General features: G+C 38.3%; 1 protein-coding gene across 3 annotated transcripts in view; it reads right to left on the bottom strand.

The window, feature by feature from the left end:
* Positions 1-13,485, bottom strand: part of ZNF536 (zinc finger protein 536) — a 349,438-nt gene extending 335,953 nt beyond the window's left edge. For all 3 annotated transcript variants that reach the window (XM_044986775.1, XM_044986776.1, XM_044986777.1), the window contains exon 1: positions 13,444-13,485. The gene's annotated coding sequence lies outside the window, so the exon portion shown is untranslated. The remainder of the gene's footprint in view (positions 1-13,443) is intronic.
* Between the last annotated feature and the right edge of the window lie 4,033 nt (positions 13,486-17,518).

The raw sequence follows: 17,518 nt of genomic DNA, 5'->3' as shown, positions 1-17,518 counted from the left end.
GTTCCGTTCCTAGCTCTGCCCAGATGTCCCACATAACCTTCTCTAAAAAATGGGAGTAATAATACCTACCTAGCTAAGAGGAGTGTTGTGTGGCTTAATTCATTAACAAATGAAAGATCTTGCAGATCCTCCACCAAAAATACAAAATATTATTATTACAAGGGTGACACCAACTCCTCTGTGCATACAGCCTGAGAGCTCTGGTTGTATGCAGATAGAGTGCCGGGCATTTTTTAATGCATTATTTACCCATATCCAGAACCAAAGTGGAACAAATGGCACAGAGTCCTGGAGCAAATGATTTAATGTAAAAGTGAATCTGCAGCCCTGCCTCCCCACTCTAGATGTGGGGATCCAGCACCAAGCCCTCTGTTCCACTTAAATGTGGCACAGAGGCTGTTGCGGGGCTCCCTGGCTAAATAACACATAGTGGTATCTATCAGTCCATCCAATGTGCCACAGAAAACATCTGTTCCAGACCTGCATAAGCTGGTGCAAAAGACTTCATGCCTGACCTGCCCCCAGTGTTGCACTTTGGGGTGCCTGAATGGCAACTTTTTCTGAGACATGTAGGGGCTCCACAGGCGGTCCTATATTGCTGCTCAACCACTTAGGGCCTTTTGCTAGCCTCCACATCTGGATGAATTGCATCCATAAGTACTGATATATTTGGGCTAAAGAATATGTTCATATCTGACTGCCAGAAGATGATGACCCTCTATTTTAAAACTCTGCGTTCAATTTACATGCTTAATTCATTAATACTATTTGGTGAATTTGATTATACATTTTTATGATTTTAGAGAAAAAAGCTTTTTAGTATAAAAAAGCAGCAATTACCTTTTTTAAAACATATTTCATTTTAAAGTATAAAAATGGCACCTATGTACCATAGGATAATGGATTAATTAAGGAATATTATGTTTATCCTAAGTCCCAACCGAGTTGTACATCTTCGTAACTCACTCATAAAAAATAATGTATTATCCCATTCTCAATAATGATATAACTTCTATTTTTACCATACCTCTTCAGAATAAATTGTTCTAAATTGGATTATCCTGAGATACAGTAAGGAATGTAAAAAAATTACATTGTTATTTTAAGAATTTACATTGCTATGTGTAAAAATCATAATCTTCTCACTGTGCTTTTGAACTGTCATGTTATTCCCACTGTTATGAAATCAAGCTGCAACTGCCACACCTAAAATCAAATGCAATGCACATTACAACCCTTTGCATATACAATGTATTTGTTGCCTTAATCACAAAACCACCAGACAGTATTTTTATGACTATTTCTTTGTTATTGACAAATCATGTATGTAGGTAACACACAAATCTGCATGCAAAGGCTCATAAAAGCCTCAGATTTCTAAATCAACAGATGAAAAATCCCAAAATAATAATGTACAGATGTTCCTTATTTAAATGAGATGTTGGCATTTAATGCTGCGAATCAAACGTGATAAAATTCGTGAACTTCCAGGTATTCAGCATTTACAGTGGATAATTTTTTTAATCAAATGATCATTCCAGATGACTGAAAAAAAATATTGTTCAATAAATATAAAATGGTATATTACTGATGCTATCTTTGGGTTACTATACAAGAGGTCAATTGACTGCTATTGTTCATTACCAGATCCTTTTCCTTTTAAGGTTCCTTTCTAAGGTTTTCCTTTCTAAGGTTGGTTGTTTTTGCTGTCCTTAAAACTGAAATACTTCACTAAAAGTACATTATCTGTACATTATCTGTATAGTAATCCTCTTCTCAAACATAAAATGGAATATCAGAGTTCCTAATCCTGCGCAGATAATCATTCCAATCCATAGTATGTTTTACTGTAAAGACAGAGTAATACAATATGTTTGATAAATCATATATGTACTGTGTACAAGGAGAAAGGTTTCTCTCTTGCCCTACAAGATGCACCTGCATTTAAAAAAACATACATTAAATGTTGCCATTGTAGAATCTTGAGAAGTTTTATAACAGAGAAATCTAAGCTTAGAAGAAGGAAGGTGACTATAGGTCAAACAAGTTTCTGATGAGAAGTGATTAAGCCAAAGTACTATTCCATCAATTATAAGTCTTCATCCAGGCATCAAATCCTTGAATCTTCTATTCGTTAAATAAAGCTGATTTTTATGTATTTCAAAGCAAAAGAAAATAAAATCCTCCCCAGCTCTTTTACTCAATTTGGAGCCATCTAGCTATGCACACTGGGTGTGTAACCAGCCTCTAACTACTGGGGGTTGGAAGGAAATTTTCCTTGGGCACAGATTATCCCATAATTGCTAACTGCAGGTTTTTTTGAACCTTCGTCTGAATCTGCTTCTCCTGGCCACTTTCAATGACTAGATGCTGTACTAGATGGCCCGCTGGTATGATCCAAAATGGTAATTCGATGAGCTTTGTCAATTGGCTTTGTCTGGCCAATTGTTAGCCTAATTTATTGCAGCTACCCTTACCCGGGCTCCCTCCCCTCTGACACCTATTGCTTGTCACACTGACTTGCTGCATCTTGTCTTAAATGAAGCCCCAATCCAGCACACTGAAACCGGCTGGCAGACCTGTGCAGCCAAGCCCCATGGAATTCCAGGGGCTGCCTGATTGGAGGATCAGGACCTTAGAATGGAAAGCTCCTCAGGGCAGGGTCCATGTCATGCTATGTGAACAGTGCTAAGCACCATTGCACTGCACTTCTGATCCATAAGACTATATAAAAGAAGCCATCTAAAGACACCACAGCAGCATGCCCATAACACCATTGTATGAAAGATAGCAAGTTATGGATAAAAGGACACAATGTAAAAGTAAACATCGTTACCCAATATGCACATAATTTAGTAAAATGTTTGAATAAAATATTTTGGGGATATTTTTCTTAACACAAGGATTTTTTTAATGATCTTAAAATCTTTTTAAAATGAGCATGACAGAACAGAGTAAATGCATAATTAAAAATAAATTAATTAACAAAAAAGGAATTTATTACCTGATCATTATTTCACTGTGACTCAGTTATACCCATGCAGAATGATGAGTAAGTCAGGCAGGCAGGCTGCAGCCTATCATGAGCCATCATTTTAATTCCCCTATGCCCTAATTTACTTCTCTTCCAATGTGTAGCAGGGTGGTCACTAACTCTAATGGCCAGGGGTCCTTTTTCAGGCACCCTCCCCTCTTGCTGGCTACAGTCTCTGTGTGGCTCACAGCATCCTTACCAGGGCTGGTTTAATATCAAATAAAGTTCACGCAGTCCTCAGAGTCCTTAATCACAAAAGAGTCCAAACACTCCTCCATGAGTCTCCAGTATAAAGTCCATAATCATAATTCAACAGTTCATACTTAGTGATGATTCTTCTGCCACACCCAAAGCTCTTCCTCTGTCAGTCTGCTCCCCCGCAAAGCCACCGGTCCCAGTCCTTTCTGGCTAGAACTTAGCCCTCCAGCTCTGGCTTTCTTCTCCTTCAGAGTCTCTCCTGGTCTGAAAGAGCATGCAGTCTCCATACAGCCCTTCTCCAGAGAACTCATCCCAATTAGCTGAAAGAGAGGGGAGCCCTGCCCCACCCTACAGTCCAGGGCTCCTCTTCGCAGGCCCTTAAAAGGAATGATGCATGGGGGCGTTTCTCTCACATACAACTCCTAATTATCCAGGACCACTTCTTCCCTTCTGCTACCAGACCATTTTCTGGGTCTTTATTCATTCCAACACCTGGAATGGGGTCTTCTGGAACCTTTTATTCTTAAAGGGCCAGAACACCATTTATATACTGTAAATCTCTGAGAACCAGCAAAACTGAGACATATGGAGGACAATGTTTCTCCTACTATATGCACTGTATAATGCCCAAAAATGCCTATCTAAAGCCGCATGGGACATGGGGGCGACTAAATCACCTTGGTTATCAGCAAGAAAAACAGCTTCTAAGTAACACCATTTCGGCAGTGAGACGAAGCAAAAATAAAAGAAAGAGCCAATATAAATGTTCTTGCAAGGTATATCAACATCATTCTCCAAACTGGGAAAGCAAAGGTCAGTGACTACATTAAGGGTCAAGAGTCAGACCCACAGTCATTAATTCATATAACCAAGTGAATATTAAAAAAAGCATCTCAAGTCCTCCATAGATACAAACCTTTTGTCCCCTTTTTCAGGCAAAGAGGTGGCCACTGAACTAGAAAAAATACCCCTAATCTTTACTGCAGACTGGAGGCTTTGTGTCTGATATAACTTTGAGAGTAAAGACTACTCCAACCACAAATATTGAGCTCTTTAGAGAGCTCCTCAAGAAGAGAAAAACAGATAAATTAACCGCCAGGAGAAACACTTTCCCTCTCTCTGAAGAAGCAGCCGGTATCATCATGATTTCAAGTTTTTACTTAGATAGAGTTTGCTATCAAAAAGAAAAAGGACCAAGGTCAAATCTCCAAACTGTGGTAACTATGAGTCTAACCAAAAGGAACTGTTAGGTACCTTTGAGATTGATTGAAGAGGAGAAGCTGCTCTGACTGAAAGAGAGGGAGAAATAGAGAATCTCCATCCTAGACTGTTGTTACATTACAACCCCAGATCCATCATTAATTTAGTTCACTTGTTTGCTTTGGGAGGAAATGCACTGAGCAAGCTAGAGAGACTCAAACTGTTCCTCCTGAGAGGGACTGTTGCATAAGTGTGAAAAGAGGAAAAGTTTGAGAAAAAAAAATCTTCTAAACAGAAAATAAGGAATTTGAGGCCAGATCTTCAGCTGTTGTAAAATTGTGTAGGTCCATTGAGTTTAATGGACTATATCAATTTACATCAATTGGCCATTGCAGCAAACAATTCAGTGAGATTCAGCTGAGATTGGAAGAAAGAGAGCATCAAATGGAGCCTTTCCAGAGACTGCTATTGAGCTGTTTCTTTAGTGGTGGTAGACGAGGGTGTGGGAAACCTCTCTTAGGTAGTGAAAACCCAGAAAAAGAAAACAGGACTTGTTTGTGTTTTTAAGGCATCTATCACAGGGAGTCTCTCTCACTGCTGAACTCCTGATGGCCAATCACATTCAAAGGCACAAGAGAGGACAGAAATCACAGCATACACACCTTGAAGCTCCCAGAGTCAACACCATACAATTGTACACATGTTACACTGATGGCTTCTCTTGCTCATCTGCCCACTTTCCAAAGCCTCACTGTATTAGCCTATAGTTTCTGCTAAAGAGAAACTCCTTGACTTGCTGTGTGAATTCATATAAGCTGCTGCACTCCAAAGGTAAGCCACCAGAATAACAGAGATAATATTTGCCATCTCTTCAACTCAGAGGAACGGAGAGGGGCTGAACATTTAGAGTGAAAAGGTAGCAGATCAGAGGACACAAATATCTGGCCCTGTAACTGGCCCCTGCACCAGCCTGACTGATGTAAGGGAAGGCACTGATCATCCTCCTTTGGTGGCAACTAAGTCCCAAAAATATTTTTATTTATTTAATTACATTTAAGAAGCGCCACTTTTCCCCAGAGTTCACAGCTACAAATCAAAAATATTTTGACGGCAGGACTCTGCGACAAGCTTCTTAGTTGCTTTTAGTAATAAGATAATTATCTGTAACTATATAAGGAATTACAATTCTAAAAAAAAAATCACATAAAAACAGCTTTCATTTTTCCCAATGTGTAGAAAAGATTCTCTGCCTACAACTCAAATTATCATTCCTTCCTTTGTGCAAAACGAATTGACCCAGAAAACTAAAAGGGTAACAACCCATATTTGCTGGGCTTATTCAGCAGCCAAAAGTTCATGAAAAACACTGTTGTGTATCACATAGCAACCACTTGATGCCTATTATCAAAATACAGTAGTTATTGAAAAAGTAAAATCTTGCACTCTAAAATATAAAGCAGGGCTGCAATGTGTGTTTAGTTTTGTTGGGATATATTCAAGCCTTGCCATTTTCTGCCTTTCCACAGCTTTGGCATACTTGGTCAGCTATGCACTTTTCAGTTATGCACTGGGGAAAGAGTGGGGGACTCCTGCAGTGTTTTCCAGCGAGGATACTGTCAATTGAGACCAGGGTTTGAGATAACTGTTAAGAGAGGAATTATATGTGCTCTATTTTTGCACAAATACATTCAGGTTTTTTTTTAATTGTCATATACAAGAGTTTGGGAGAGGAAAGAAAAGGGTGATGATTATTGATTCAGCAGATCAATCTACCCCTGCAGATTGTTGGCTACCCCCAGAGAAAACCACCACCAAATCCCAGGCAAGTAGTCTATAGGTGGACAGATGTCACATTTGCAGTTTTGAATTTGTTTTTCTTATCAGCTCTAGTTTTAAGTCAGGATTGTGCGGCAATCTCTGAGCAGAATTTCATATCAGAAAAACAGTAAACTTCGGCAGAATGGGGAGAATGCTGTTTCTCCAAATTCTTTATTTTTATTTTTAACAAAAAAAAAACCGAAAAGACAAAAAACAAAACCTATATATGGGAAGAAATATAAAGTGTATTGTGGAAACAATACAGTATTAGCAATCTGGGTTAAAAACTGGAGGAATGTTTTTATTCTAAAATATTTTTAAAGGAACAGCAGTTGTAGTAGCTGCTAGGAGAACTTGAGCTGTAGGGCAGGCTCCAACCCCCACAGGAGTCAACAGAAAGATGCATTGTCTTCAACAAGAGTTAGATCAGACCACTACACAGAATACAAGGCCAAGGCCAAAATGGATCTCCTTTAGCAACAGGAGGGGGAGATAAAGGGGAGGATGAGGAGGGCATAAACTACCCCAGCGGCAGGCATCACATGCTATCTTCAAGGAGGTAATTTAAAAATCTCTAGTATTTTTTAACAAATGTCAAGAAGGAATTGTTAACTAGCTTAGCTTCCCTCTGCTATTCTTAGGTAAGGCTGTATTTTGCAGGTGTGCAACATTTCCCTTTGTTTGCTCTATCATACAGTAATAAGCTTGTTCAGATTATCTGCTTATCTAAAAGAGTGGTTAAAATTAATTTGAGTGGTGGAAATACAAGATCACCAGCAGCGTACAATAAGTGGCTAAGAAAGCTAAACAGGGAAAAAATCAGAATGCATGTTATTTCAAAGGTACCTTACCTTGAGCCTACTGAATGCAGATAAGAGCATGTTTGCGGTTTCCATGATCTATCAAAAGAGAGTGAGTGCTAGGCAGTTAACCCCAACTTCACGTGTGAAGTAGCTAAGGTGCAGGAAGATGTGAGGGTGCATTAGGTAGCTAAAAGTGAAGAGGTGGTTTTGATGTGATTGAAGATGGGTATGGCTGAATGTTTCCAAGATAAGATGGGGAACAAGGACAGAGTGAAGATGTAGCCTGCAATGCTGTATGTGCTTCTGCTCCTCTCTATGAAAGCCCTGGGGGAAAGAAAAGGCCACTTTCTCCACTCTGCTTCTTCAGAGCACCCAAAGGCTGCATACCGTCACCTATCCTCCTTTTTACCTTCTTATGCATTGATATTGGAAAAAGTATACTATACTTGTATGCCCACTTGAACAGAATATTTGCATTGTCAGATAGTAGATAGGTATATGAAATACACAGGAATTTCCTATATACAGGAAATATGTGGGTTGGTCACTGGTAGATGATCTTACCACGACTGGATGAGGTAACAGTGGTAATTATAAATGATTAATGAACAGCCATTGTTACAGTAGAACAGTCATGCCTAATTTACCAGCAAGATATTGGCATACTTGATAAAACAAAAAAACGAACCATTAAATTTCGGTGAACAGTAAACTCATGAAAATGTTCCACTCTAACAGGGAGAATTTGTGTATAGAGCAATAAAGCAGCGTTTTCTGCCCAATTCCATCCCATGCAGAAATTGTACACTTCTTTAGAGAGAGGGGTTCCAATGGTAATTCATGATCTACAAAAAAAGGTTCAGATTATCAGAAGAGCAATACCGACAATACTTTTATGCAAATTATTAGGAACAGATGAACCAAACTGGCTAACCCAAGACCCAGTTGGAACAATGGCTCAAAAGTCAAATCAAGCCTTACATTGAGGCTTGAAAAGGTTGAGAAAAAGTAAAAATGATTAATTTTACACTTCTAAAGCAAACCACTTTCACAGTTTCATCTACAGATCTCAAACACTTCACAAACATCAATTAAATTGCAAGACCCTTATGTGGCTGATAAGTGGTATTATCCTCGTCTTATAGATGGGGGAAAATGTATGTTTCATGCTTAAAGTCGCACAGTGAGTTAATGGCAGTGCTGCAAGTAAAACCCAAGAGCTAAAGCTACCGGTATAGGTATTGACCTCACTGGTCCTGTGAGATAAACATTGATCAAATGAGATAAATTTAGCCTTAGAAAGACAAAAAGTCTTTTTTGTTTTTTCTTTCAAGGATTAGGCCCCAGTACATTTCATGTTTTGAGATCACCTCTTTTTGTTTATCCTACCAAAATTTGCCTGTTAAGGAATCAGTATTTAGACTTAAAGCAGGATCTGGTTTATGCTTTAGGCTTTGGAACTGGGATCTGAGGTAAATTTGGCTCCAGATTCATTATGCGAATATTTCACAAAGATTTCAGTTACATCAGAATGTGAAACGGGGAAAAAAAAATTCTCAGCATGGATTGTACCTGGAACTAAGATGCAGATCAAGCTTGTATCCAGGATTTGAATCCAAAACCTTATTCTCCACTGAAATACAAAGGGGCTCAATTCAAGGTTTCACTCTTGGTCCATGTCTATTTCTATGTAGACAACAATTCTAAGTAAAGTGATAGGGCTAGATTGTGTAGTCCAGCCACGCTGCACTCAGTGCAAGAACAGAGAATAGGCAAAGGTGGCTTTAGGTTACTTTTGCGGCCCTCGATCCTTAGCCAGTGCAGTGATGGGCCAGTCCCCTGGTGTAGATTAGAACAGCCTAAAGGCTGCAGTATACTGCACTAACTGCCAATAGGATTGCTAGAGTGCAGAAAAGCCCTACCTACCCACCGCTCTGTCTACCAGACAGAATCCCCTATGCCATGAGAAGAGTGGCACAGGAGTCACTACTGTAGCTCTACATGATCCTAGGATTCCCCTGTTCAAGAAGAATAAGCCTTCACTGGCTGGAGCTGTTGAGGCTTCTTTTCAAAGGAAGATCGGCACAAAGCTGCCTTAATGGACTGATGCATTTGTCCCAGAGACTGCCCGATTGACTTTTCATAGAGCCTCCTGCTGGACTAAATGCTGGGATGTTTAATGGAAGGAACAAGAATATTTTCAGAGAAAACATTGATGCAGATTTGAAAATGCTTTAGGTCATGGACTATCTAGTGCAAAATCTATCAAGACTATTGAGGGAAGTTCAAGGAGGACTGGTGGAGAAATATTCTATTTAAAATTCAATTCTTTGTTGGAAAAAGAAAACTATGCCATACCCTAGAACTTGACGCTATGACTACTACAACTTCAGGATTCATGAGTACTTAAGCAATACAATACAATGTAACCTGCACATGTAACCTGACTGTTCTAACCCAGTGAAAATAGGACAACTTTTAGTAGCACCATTCAGTGGCCTGGCCAGTACAATTTTGTTTGAGCTTTAAGTCAATTTCTGCTAGTCAACTGATTTTTGGCTGGCCTCTAGGGCAGGTTTCACTGTACATTAAACATTTACTTCATTATTTAAAATGGGGAAGCAGTTTTTTCATCTTGTTTGAAAACCCTGAAATACAAAGATAAACAAAAGTTTCATGATTTTTCTTTTTTCTGACTTGCTATTATATCACCAAGAATCAGTTTTATAGAGCAGATGAGAATGTCTTCTATTTAAATGATCAAGATACAAAATTGCATCCAATGCAGCAGAGAATAACATGATTACAAATACTGCAAGTAATATTATTATGTGACATATAACAATCACAGTCTAATTTTTTTACTAAAAATATGTGTAAAGAGTCACACAGTTTATATATTTGTATTGAAAATATTTTTCGTTGTTCAAGCTGATTGCACATTTCAAATCATATACTGCTGTACTTTTTAGCCTAAATCAAATAAGGAATCCAAACAGAACTGCACAAGTATTTTGGGTCTTTTTAGACATTGGTGCTATTGACAAGATTAAAATATTTTTCTCATTCATTATTTATATTGATGTGATGAAACAATGTGAAAGCGTATGCATTTAACACCATGTCACAAAGTAGAGCTAAAATGTGGACATACTGTTCCACTGAGATTTAACTGTGAAATTGGTTAAGTATATGTCACCCTGTCTACAATAATGATATCTCTGGGTGATGAAGATTTAAGATGCTTTGTAAAGATGGCATGTTATCCAAACTCTTAAACCACGCTGAAATAGACATCCCAAGATTATCTCCTATATGAGAAAGAGCATTATGACTAGGAACCTTGTAGCCAGCATACAGGGATCACATGTTCAGAAAAAGTAACACCAGAAAATAATTTTGATTTGACACCCTGCATAGAGAAAATATTTAACTCAAAAACAGTTGGGATGCAGTTGCAAACTACCCAGAGTTTAGAGGCAGGTCCCAGTGTAACTTGAAGCCACTCTACCCAGCAACCCAGCAACATTTTTTGCCATTTGACTTTGCCCTCTGCTTTGACAGTTTCTTGGCCTGAGAGTACATCTGAGAGTTGGAGGCTAGGATCATGCAATAGAACATCAGAACGGTCATATTGGGTCAGACCAAAGGTCCATCAAGCCCAGTATTCTGTCTTCCGACAGTGGCCAATGTCAGGTGCCCCAGAGGGAATGAACAGAGCAGGTAATCATCAAGTGATCCATCCCCTGTCTCCCATTCTCAGCTTCTGGCAAATAGAAATACCTGATTTTGGAGTCAAAATGCATGGATGCATTATGGCTGAATCCAAAACCAGAAACAGCATTGCATGATTCCAACTGCCAGCTCACAGGAATTAATCTGCAGAGTAACTCTTTGCTAAGAGGCAAGGAATCTGCCAAAAAAGAAGGTGAGAACAAAGTCATTGTAGCAAAATTGATATTGTTGGGTAGAATGGCAGGGAGTTACACTGGAATCTGCTTCCCATAGTGTGTGGGGCAGTGTGAGGAGAGCTAGGTTGGTGGTTTGGGGTAAGAGTGAGGAGAAAGAAAAATAACATTTCAGACCAAATGCTTATTCTTACAAACTCTGATCTCGCCTATTATAAACCCAGGGAAATATCCAGAAGGTGGTGAATGTTTAAAATGCGCCCTTTAACAAAGCAACACAATGTAACTGGTATCTTTCTTTACATGTCAAACAGTTTGCCTAACAAATCATAATAATGCAGAATGATATAAAATTCACCCATCAAGCCCAAACACAGGCACAAAGATTACCATGGCAAAGAATTGTGAATTTCATTAAATATGTTAAAGGGAAAAAAATCAGCTTTGAAAAATAGTAATCCTGTCTTTCAACAAAAATATTATAGGAAGCTATGAATTTGGTAGATCTGAATAGGATGTTGGTACATGTTTTACTAAGGTAATATAATGGCACACTATTATTAGATCACATTAATCATTACTGTGCCAAAGGCACTGACAGCACCACTGAAAAGGATTGAAAGGGCTGGTAATGGATATAAATTACCCATTGTGTGATAAAAGGATTTTTACTAAGAAGGTAAGAATAAAACAGCAAATTTCTAATATAACTGTTGTGTAAAAACCAAAATAAAAGTAATCCACAGTCAGTAATATCCACAAAATCAGAAAGTAAGCACTTTGAAATAAGATAAAGTCACAATAAAAATTGTATACAATGTAAAATTAATTTCTTTGTGCATAATATTGCTATCAATTTAAATGGTTTACGTGATGACCTCTAAGGAATATGGTCAAGAGAAAGATAGGTTTAGCTAATTAGAGCTGAATATGAGTTTATGTAAATATATTTAACTTCCTCAGCAGTATCATAGGTTACAATGAACCCCAAAATTACAAGGTGTGTTATAGTATTTAATTTTCCCTTCTGTTCTCCGTAAGTTAAAAATTACAACAAATAACTGAACTCTGAAATGGTTTCATTTCGATTCCAAATGATGAAGCCATTAGAAAACAAGGCAAGCCTTTGCTGAGCTATTTAGCCATTTGACTGGTACCTTTTTTGTTGCCAAAGGTCCAATCCTACACCACTCTTTCACTTAGGCAAAAATCTTATGGACATCAATAGAAGTCACTAAACTCAATAAGCCAGACTGTATCTTTATTTTACAACAGTGTAAATCCAAAGTAGCTCCACTGAAGTCAGTGGAGTTACTCCAGATTTAAATCAGTGTAATTTTGTCTGAGTTAATCATGTAGGACAGGACAGAGCATTCTTTATCAAATTTTAAAAACTGTGGCTCAGATCCTCACATTGGTGTACTTTTATTATTTGGGGTTTTTTTTCTTTTATAGATGCAGACACCAATCCTGGAAATACTTAAGTATGTGCTTAACTTTACTCACATAAGTAGTTCCATTAACTTCAATGGGACAATTCATACCCCTAAAATTACTCATCTGCATGTGTGTGTGCAAGGTCAAAAGCTTTGATGGGCCTGAATCTCCTCTCACCAGTTATAAATCAGTGTAACTCCGCTGAAGTACATAGAATTAGTGCTGATTACACATGTGTAAAATTGATAGGAGATTCATGTGCCATGATTGTAATGTGAAAGTAACACAATAGGAATTCAACTTTGAACTGGAAGCCATCCGAATTTTGGATTTAAGAATCAGTTAATAATTGTAGAATTAGTTATAGGATACAAAGCAAGACTTTTTTTCCAAATTTAGGACCCTGGGGCCTGATTCTGATTTCACACTATTTTTTACCCCATTGTGAACCCAAAGGGTTAATAGCAGTTACTTTTGAACTGCACCGATACAGCTGAGAGGAAAATCAGGTCTATAACCTATTATGGAAAAACCCCATTGATTTAAGTAGGTGGTGTTCGCATAGTAATACAGAACAGAAGAGCGCCCTTAATAATATGCATGAGAGATCTTCAATAGAACTTGTTCAAGAAACAAAATAAGTGATAAAATGAATACAACAAACTCCAATCATGAGTTTCATGGATTTTTTTAAATCAACAATCTGCTGATAAAGTAATAAACAATGATTTATTTCTAATACAATTTTACATACCAGCTGTGTAAGATGAACTTTCATGATTTTACAAAGCAGATTTTTACTTGAAAAAATCTATTCATAATCAATCTACTATAGGCAGTTTTTCCGTGAAAGAATAAATTAAAATGTTTTGGTGGAGAGATAAGAAGATGCACAAGTTTGCTACAAAAACCAGATTGTAAATTGTTAATTCAGGTAGGTCATTTTAATGCAGTTTATTAAGATGGTGCAACTAAGCTGTTTTGCATAAATCACATTCATTAACAGAGAAAAAAGTTAGGCAATAATATAATGAATGATCCTTACCAGGTAACTCTCAAACCAACGAATCTTTCTCTTGGCTGAGAGAAATTCCTAGTGACATGGGATAGGTACTGAAGGTCAGGAACTGTAAAAACAAGAAATGTGAGAAATTTAAAATATCAAAACCCTATGTTTAAACAAGACTTTTAAACTAAAACTTTACAATGCCACCCCCAAGTAGTTCTAATGTAACAATGTATATAGAATTCTTAGGATGAGAGTATTAACAGGATTAACACTTTTTTTTTAAGGGCTCAATAATGCAAGCGTTTGGTGGTCATTTATTTTTGGGAACTGAAAAGTGTTTTCAGCTCTGGATTGTTCTGAGAGGGAAAACCTCTCTTCAAGACAATGCAGAGGAACAGAATGAAATTCTTCTGATCCTATCCCCTAGACAGTGCAGCAAGAGAGGACAAAACAGGATAAAACAAAAGTTGCATAGCAGACATACTGTAGAAACCCAGTTATTCTCTTTGACATTGATACTCTAATCTCTCAAACCGAGTCAGAGAGAACAACTACTAATTGTGTTTCTACTTTTTTAATTCCATTTTATAACAGAAATAAGTCCTTTGGAGATGATCTCATCTAATAAACCCCACTTAAAAGAGATAAGAGCCAGAAGTAAAAGCCAAGATACAATACTTCCAAGGTATTTGTCTGTAGCGAATTTAGGGACATTACATTAGTAACAAAGTACAAACAAAAACAAAGGGAGCTCTTATAGCAAAATAAAGTTGACAATATTAAAGCTATAATCTACAGACTTTAAAGCTGAGAATTCTACGCATGTTTATGCCCATGCATGCCTGACAAATGAAATTAAAGGTCATTCTCAAACAATCCACTCTTCTATCTATACTAACTTAAGTAGTTTATACATCAGGCTACAGGCTCTCAGAACGCAGTACAGTCATCACAGGGTTAGGGCCCCATCTTGCAAACTCTTGTTACCAAGCACAGTGCTTACTTCTCTGAGGAGTCCCATTGTCTACACCTGGTATTCAGTGTTTGCAGAATCATGTCCTTAACTTCTGAGAGAAAAAATGAATTTCTTGGTCATTTTACTGCAGTTGGGCTAAATCTTTCAACAATTAAATGAGAAAGGGTTGCGGGACTATGCCCTTTGTTCCTTTGAAGGGTAAATAATAATTGTGCTTATTTATATTGAAGGTCCAGGATACAACAATTATACAACTCCCAAACTCTGATTTTATTTTTTTTAATAAAATAGCCTTGTAACAGCACACTAAAGATCCGGGACCCAACTTTCTCACTGACTTACACTTTCTGCAGTAATTTAAACCGCCTCTGTGGCCAGGACAAATAGCCTCTTGCCCCATTTATATCTATTCCAAAATGCTGCTGCAAGGTTATTTCCAGCTCATCAATTTGGCCACATCGCCAGCTCCCCTTCTCCATTGCATCAAACACAAACTATTTGTTTTCACTTTTAAAGGCCCTTGCAGGTCTATCTCTGCCCTACCTATCATCTCTTATAAAGTACTGAGCCATTGACCCGGGCCATTGTTCTGTAAATGATGCCAGTCTTGAGCGCCCATTTAAAAAGTTTTCCAAGAAGCACCTTTGTGGTTCTGCCATGCTGCCCCTCTTGCCTGGGAGGAACTCCCCATAAAAAAATCTGCAAAGCCACCTCATTGTTCTCCCTAAATCATTCCTTAAGGCTCTCTTCTGCCATGATACCTATAAAGGAAATCAAAAGTAGCTAGACAGCTGATTTGAGGTGGCCCGTTTTTCATGTTTATTGGTATTATTTCATGGTTTCCTTGTGCTCCCCCAGTGGTTTGTTTTATTCAGCAGTTGTCTATAGTCTTCTACTTAGATTGTAAGGTGGCAGGGACAGTCCCCTTGTTTGTGCTTGTGCAGTGCCAAGCACAATGGGGCCTTGCCCTATAGGTGCTACTGCAATACAAATAAATAACAATGCATCTGTGCACGGTGCATGCAAAGAAGGTGCAAACCATTCTCATTCTGATGTCCCATTTTTTGCAAGCATAAATGGCTATACCTGGTGCAAAGCAGTGTAAAACCAGGCCCATAGTCTACAGCACTGGCAGAAGAGTATTTTAACCTTTCATAAATAATTTGGGTTTTCAAAGCCTGGTCAGTCAGATTTTGTCCCTCCTTAAATCCAAAATCAGGATCAGTTTGGATCCAGGTCACATTTATACATATCCCCACCCCCTTTCAGAATTCATATAAGTGATTCTGGTGTATTGACCCTTCTCCAGTTATTTGAAAACAAACAGAGCATGAGCAAACTCCTGGACAGCTGTATCTATTAAAGCGTTTATCATATAATATTTCCAATTGTACAGTGTCTAAACGGCGGTGACAGATTATTTGGCATTTATTTATTTATTTTGTTGATGTCTTCAATTCAGATATACCTTTTTAGTGTTTACTTGTAACTCATTCAAAGTAAGAATGCTGAGAACTAGAAACAAAGACGATAATAAGCTGTTGCTTTAGAAAAGACGTTATCTCACTAAACGGGTTCTTAGCGCTCCTATGCCAACATCGTAGACTACATTTTTGCTATGCTATTACAAGGCTATTTGTGTTTTAAAAAAAGCAGATTTTACAAACACGCTCATGACTTGCAAAATTCTAAGAATGATTCTCAAGGGGCTTTCACTAAGATGCTTTATAAATTCTGATGACAGACAGAACACAGTAAGGCTTCATCTCTTAAAGTCCTGTACTGATTTGTTTGGAGGCTTCGTGTCATTGATCAGCATGTCAATGTCTCTTGCAATCTGCTTTCCAGTTCATGACTGTGAGTGAACCCCTCAGGTTAAAAACCTTAAATGATTTAAGATCTGTGATACATAACCTCATGGACAAATTGGGAAAATCTGTAGCTTTGCACATTAAGCTGTAGTAGAAATGATTTAAAACCTTATAAAAAGATATTTTACTTACCTGTGCTAATATGATTCTAACATATTTGACACTGTATAAAGCAGATATTTTAAAGGGGTAAGCTGCAAGCATGAAAACAAGTTAAGATAGTTCCATTTATATCAAATTGGGCCACTTTAAAAAAAAAAGTGCATTGTGCACCCCTGCAGACCAATTTATCAACCAATTGATCCTCCGGGAGCAAAATACCAGTGCAGTAGCTTTGGCCTCCCCAATGAAAGAATCAGTTCCCTCAATGCACATGAGCAGCAATGGAAGTTACTGCACACAGCCCTTCTCTGCAAGAAGAATAAGCCTGGGATGCCTTCACAAAAAGCCCGGTAAAGAGTACTGTGGAGACATATGAAATGTAATTATTCTTCACCTAAACATGCACATGTAACTCATTACTGTTAAAAGGAATCTCTCTCACACATGCACATTAAACAGAGAGAGAGGGATGTCTCCTCTGGGGAGGGGAGGAGAGAGGGATTTATGCAGGTGATAAGAATTATGTACAGAAAACTATCACACAACAATGGGAGAATAGACCCTGAAAGTACAGACTCACTCAGAACCGCTGAGAGCTTTTCCTGAGCGAGGAGAGGGTGGATTTCAATCATCAGGGCCTCAGCACCGCATCCTACTCCCGCTGAAATGAATGGAAAACTCCCATTGATTTCAGTGGGACAAGGACTGGCCCCTCTGTAAACATACCTTTTCAGGAGATGACACGTCATATTTAACTATTTTTTCTATCAGTTGTTTCCTGGTGGCCTCACAAAAGCTGCTACAGGTGCTATGGCTGTTAGAAATGCATGGCCAGAAAGACAGACATGTAGGCAGGCAAACAGACTGAACTACACTGAGTCCAGTCCAGCAACCCTTCCATGGGAAAACTTTCAATTGAGTTCAGCGTGAATGTTGCATACACTGTAATTGCAGGTTAGGAAACACTGGGCCTTAAAGGCCCATTTTAATGTCACTGGGAGTTACATGTACAAATGGAGAGGGAGAACAGGCCCATAAAGCAGGTTTTTGGAATTCATCTTGGTGTTTTTCTATTGTTCTCTAAGAACCAAGATCGTACCCTGAGAACTGGCACCACAGTTCTTGGGCCAGGGCATGATTTCAACTCTTGACACAGCAGGTT

This window comes from Mauremys mutica, chromosome 14 (genome assembly GCF_020497125.1).
Source record: "Mauremys mutica isolate MM-2020 ecotype Southern chromosome 14, ASM2049712v1, whole genome shotgun sequence".
Lineage (NCBI taxonomy): Eukaryota > Metazoa > Chordata > Testudines > Geoemydidae > Mauremys > Mauremys mutica.
This window is presented reverse-complemented; position numbering and strand designations above follow the sequence as displayed.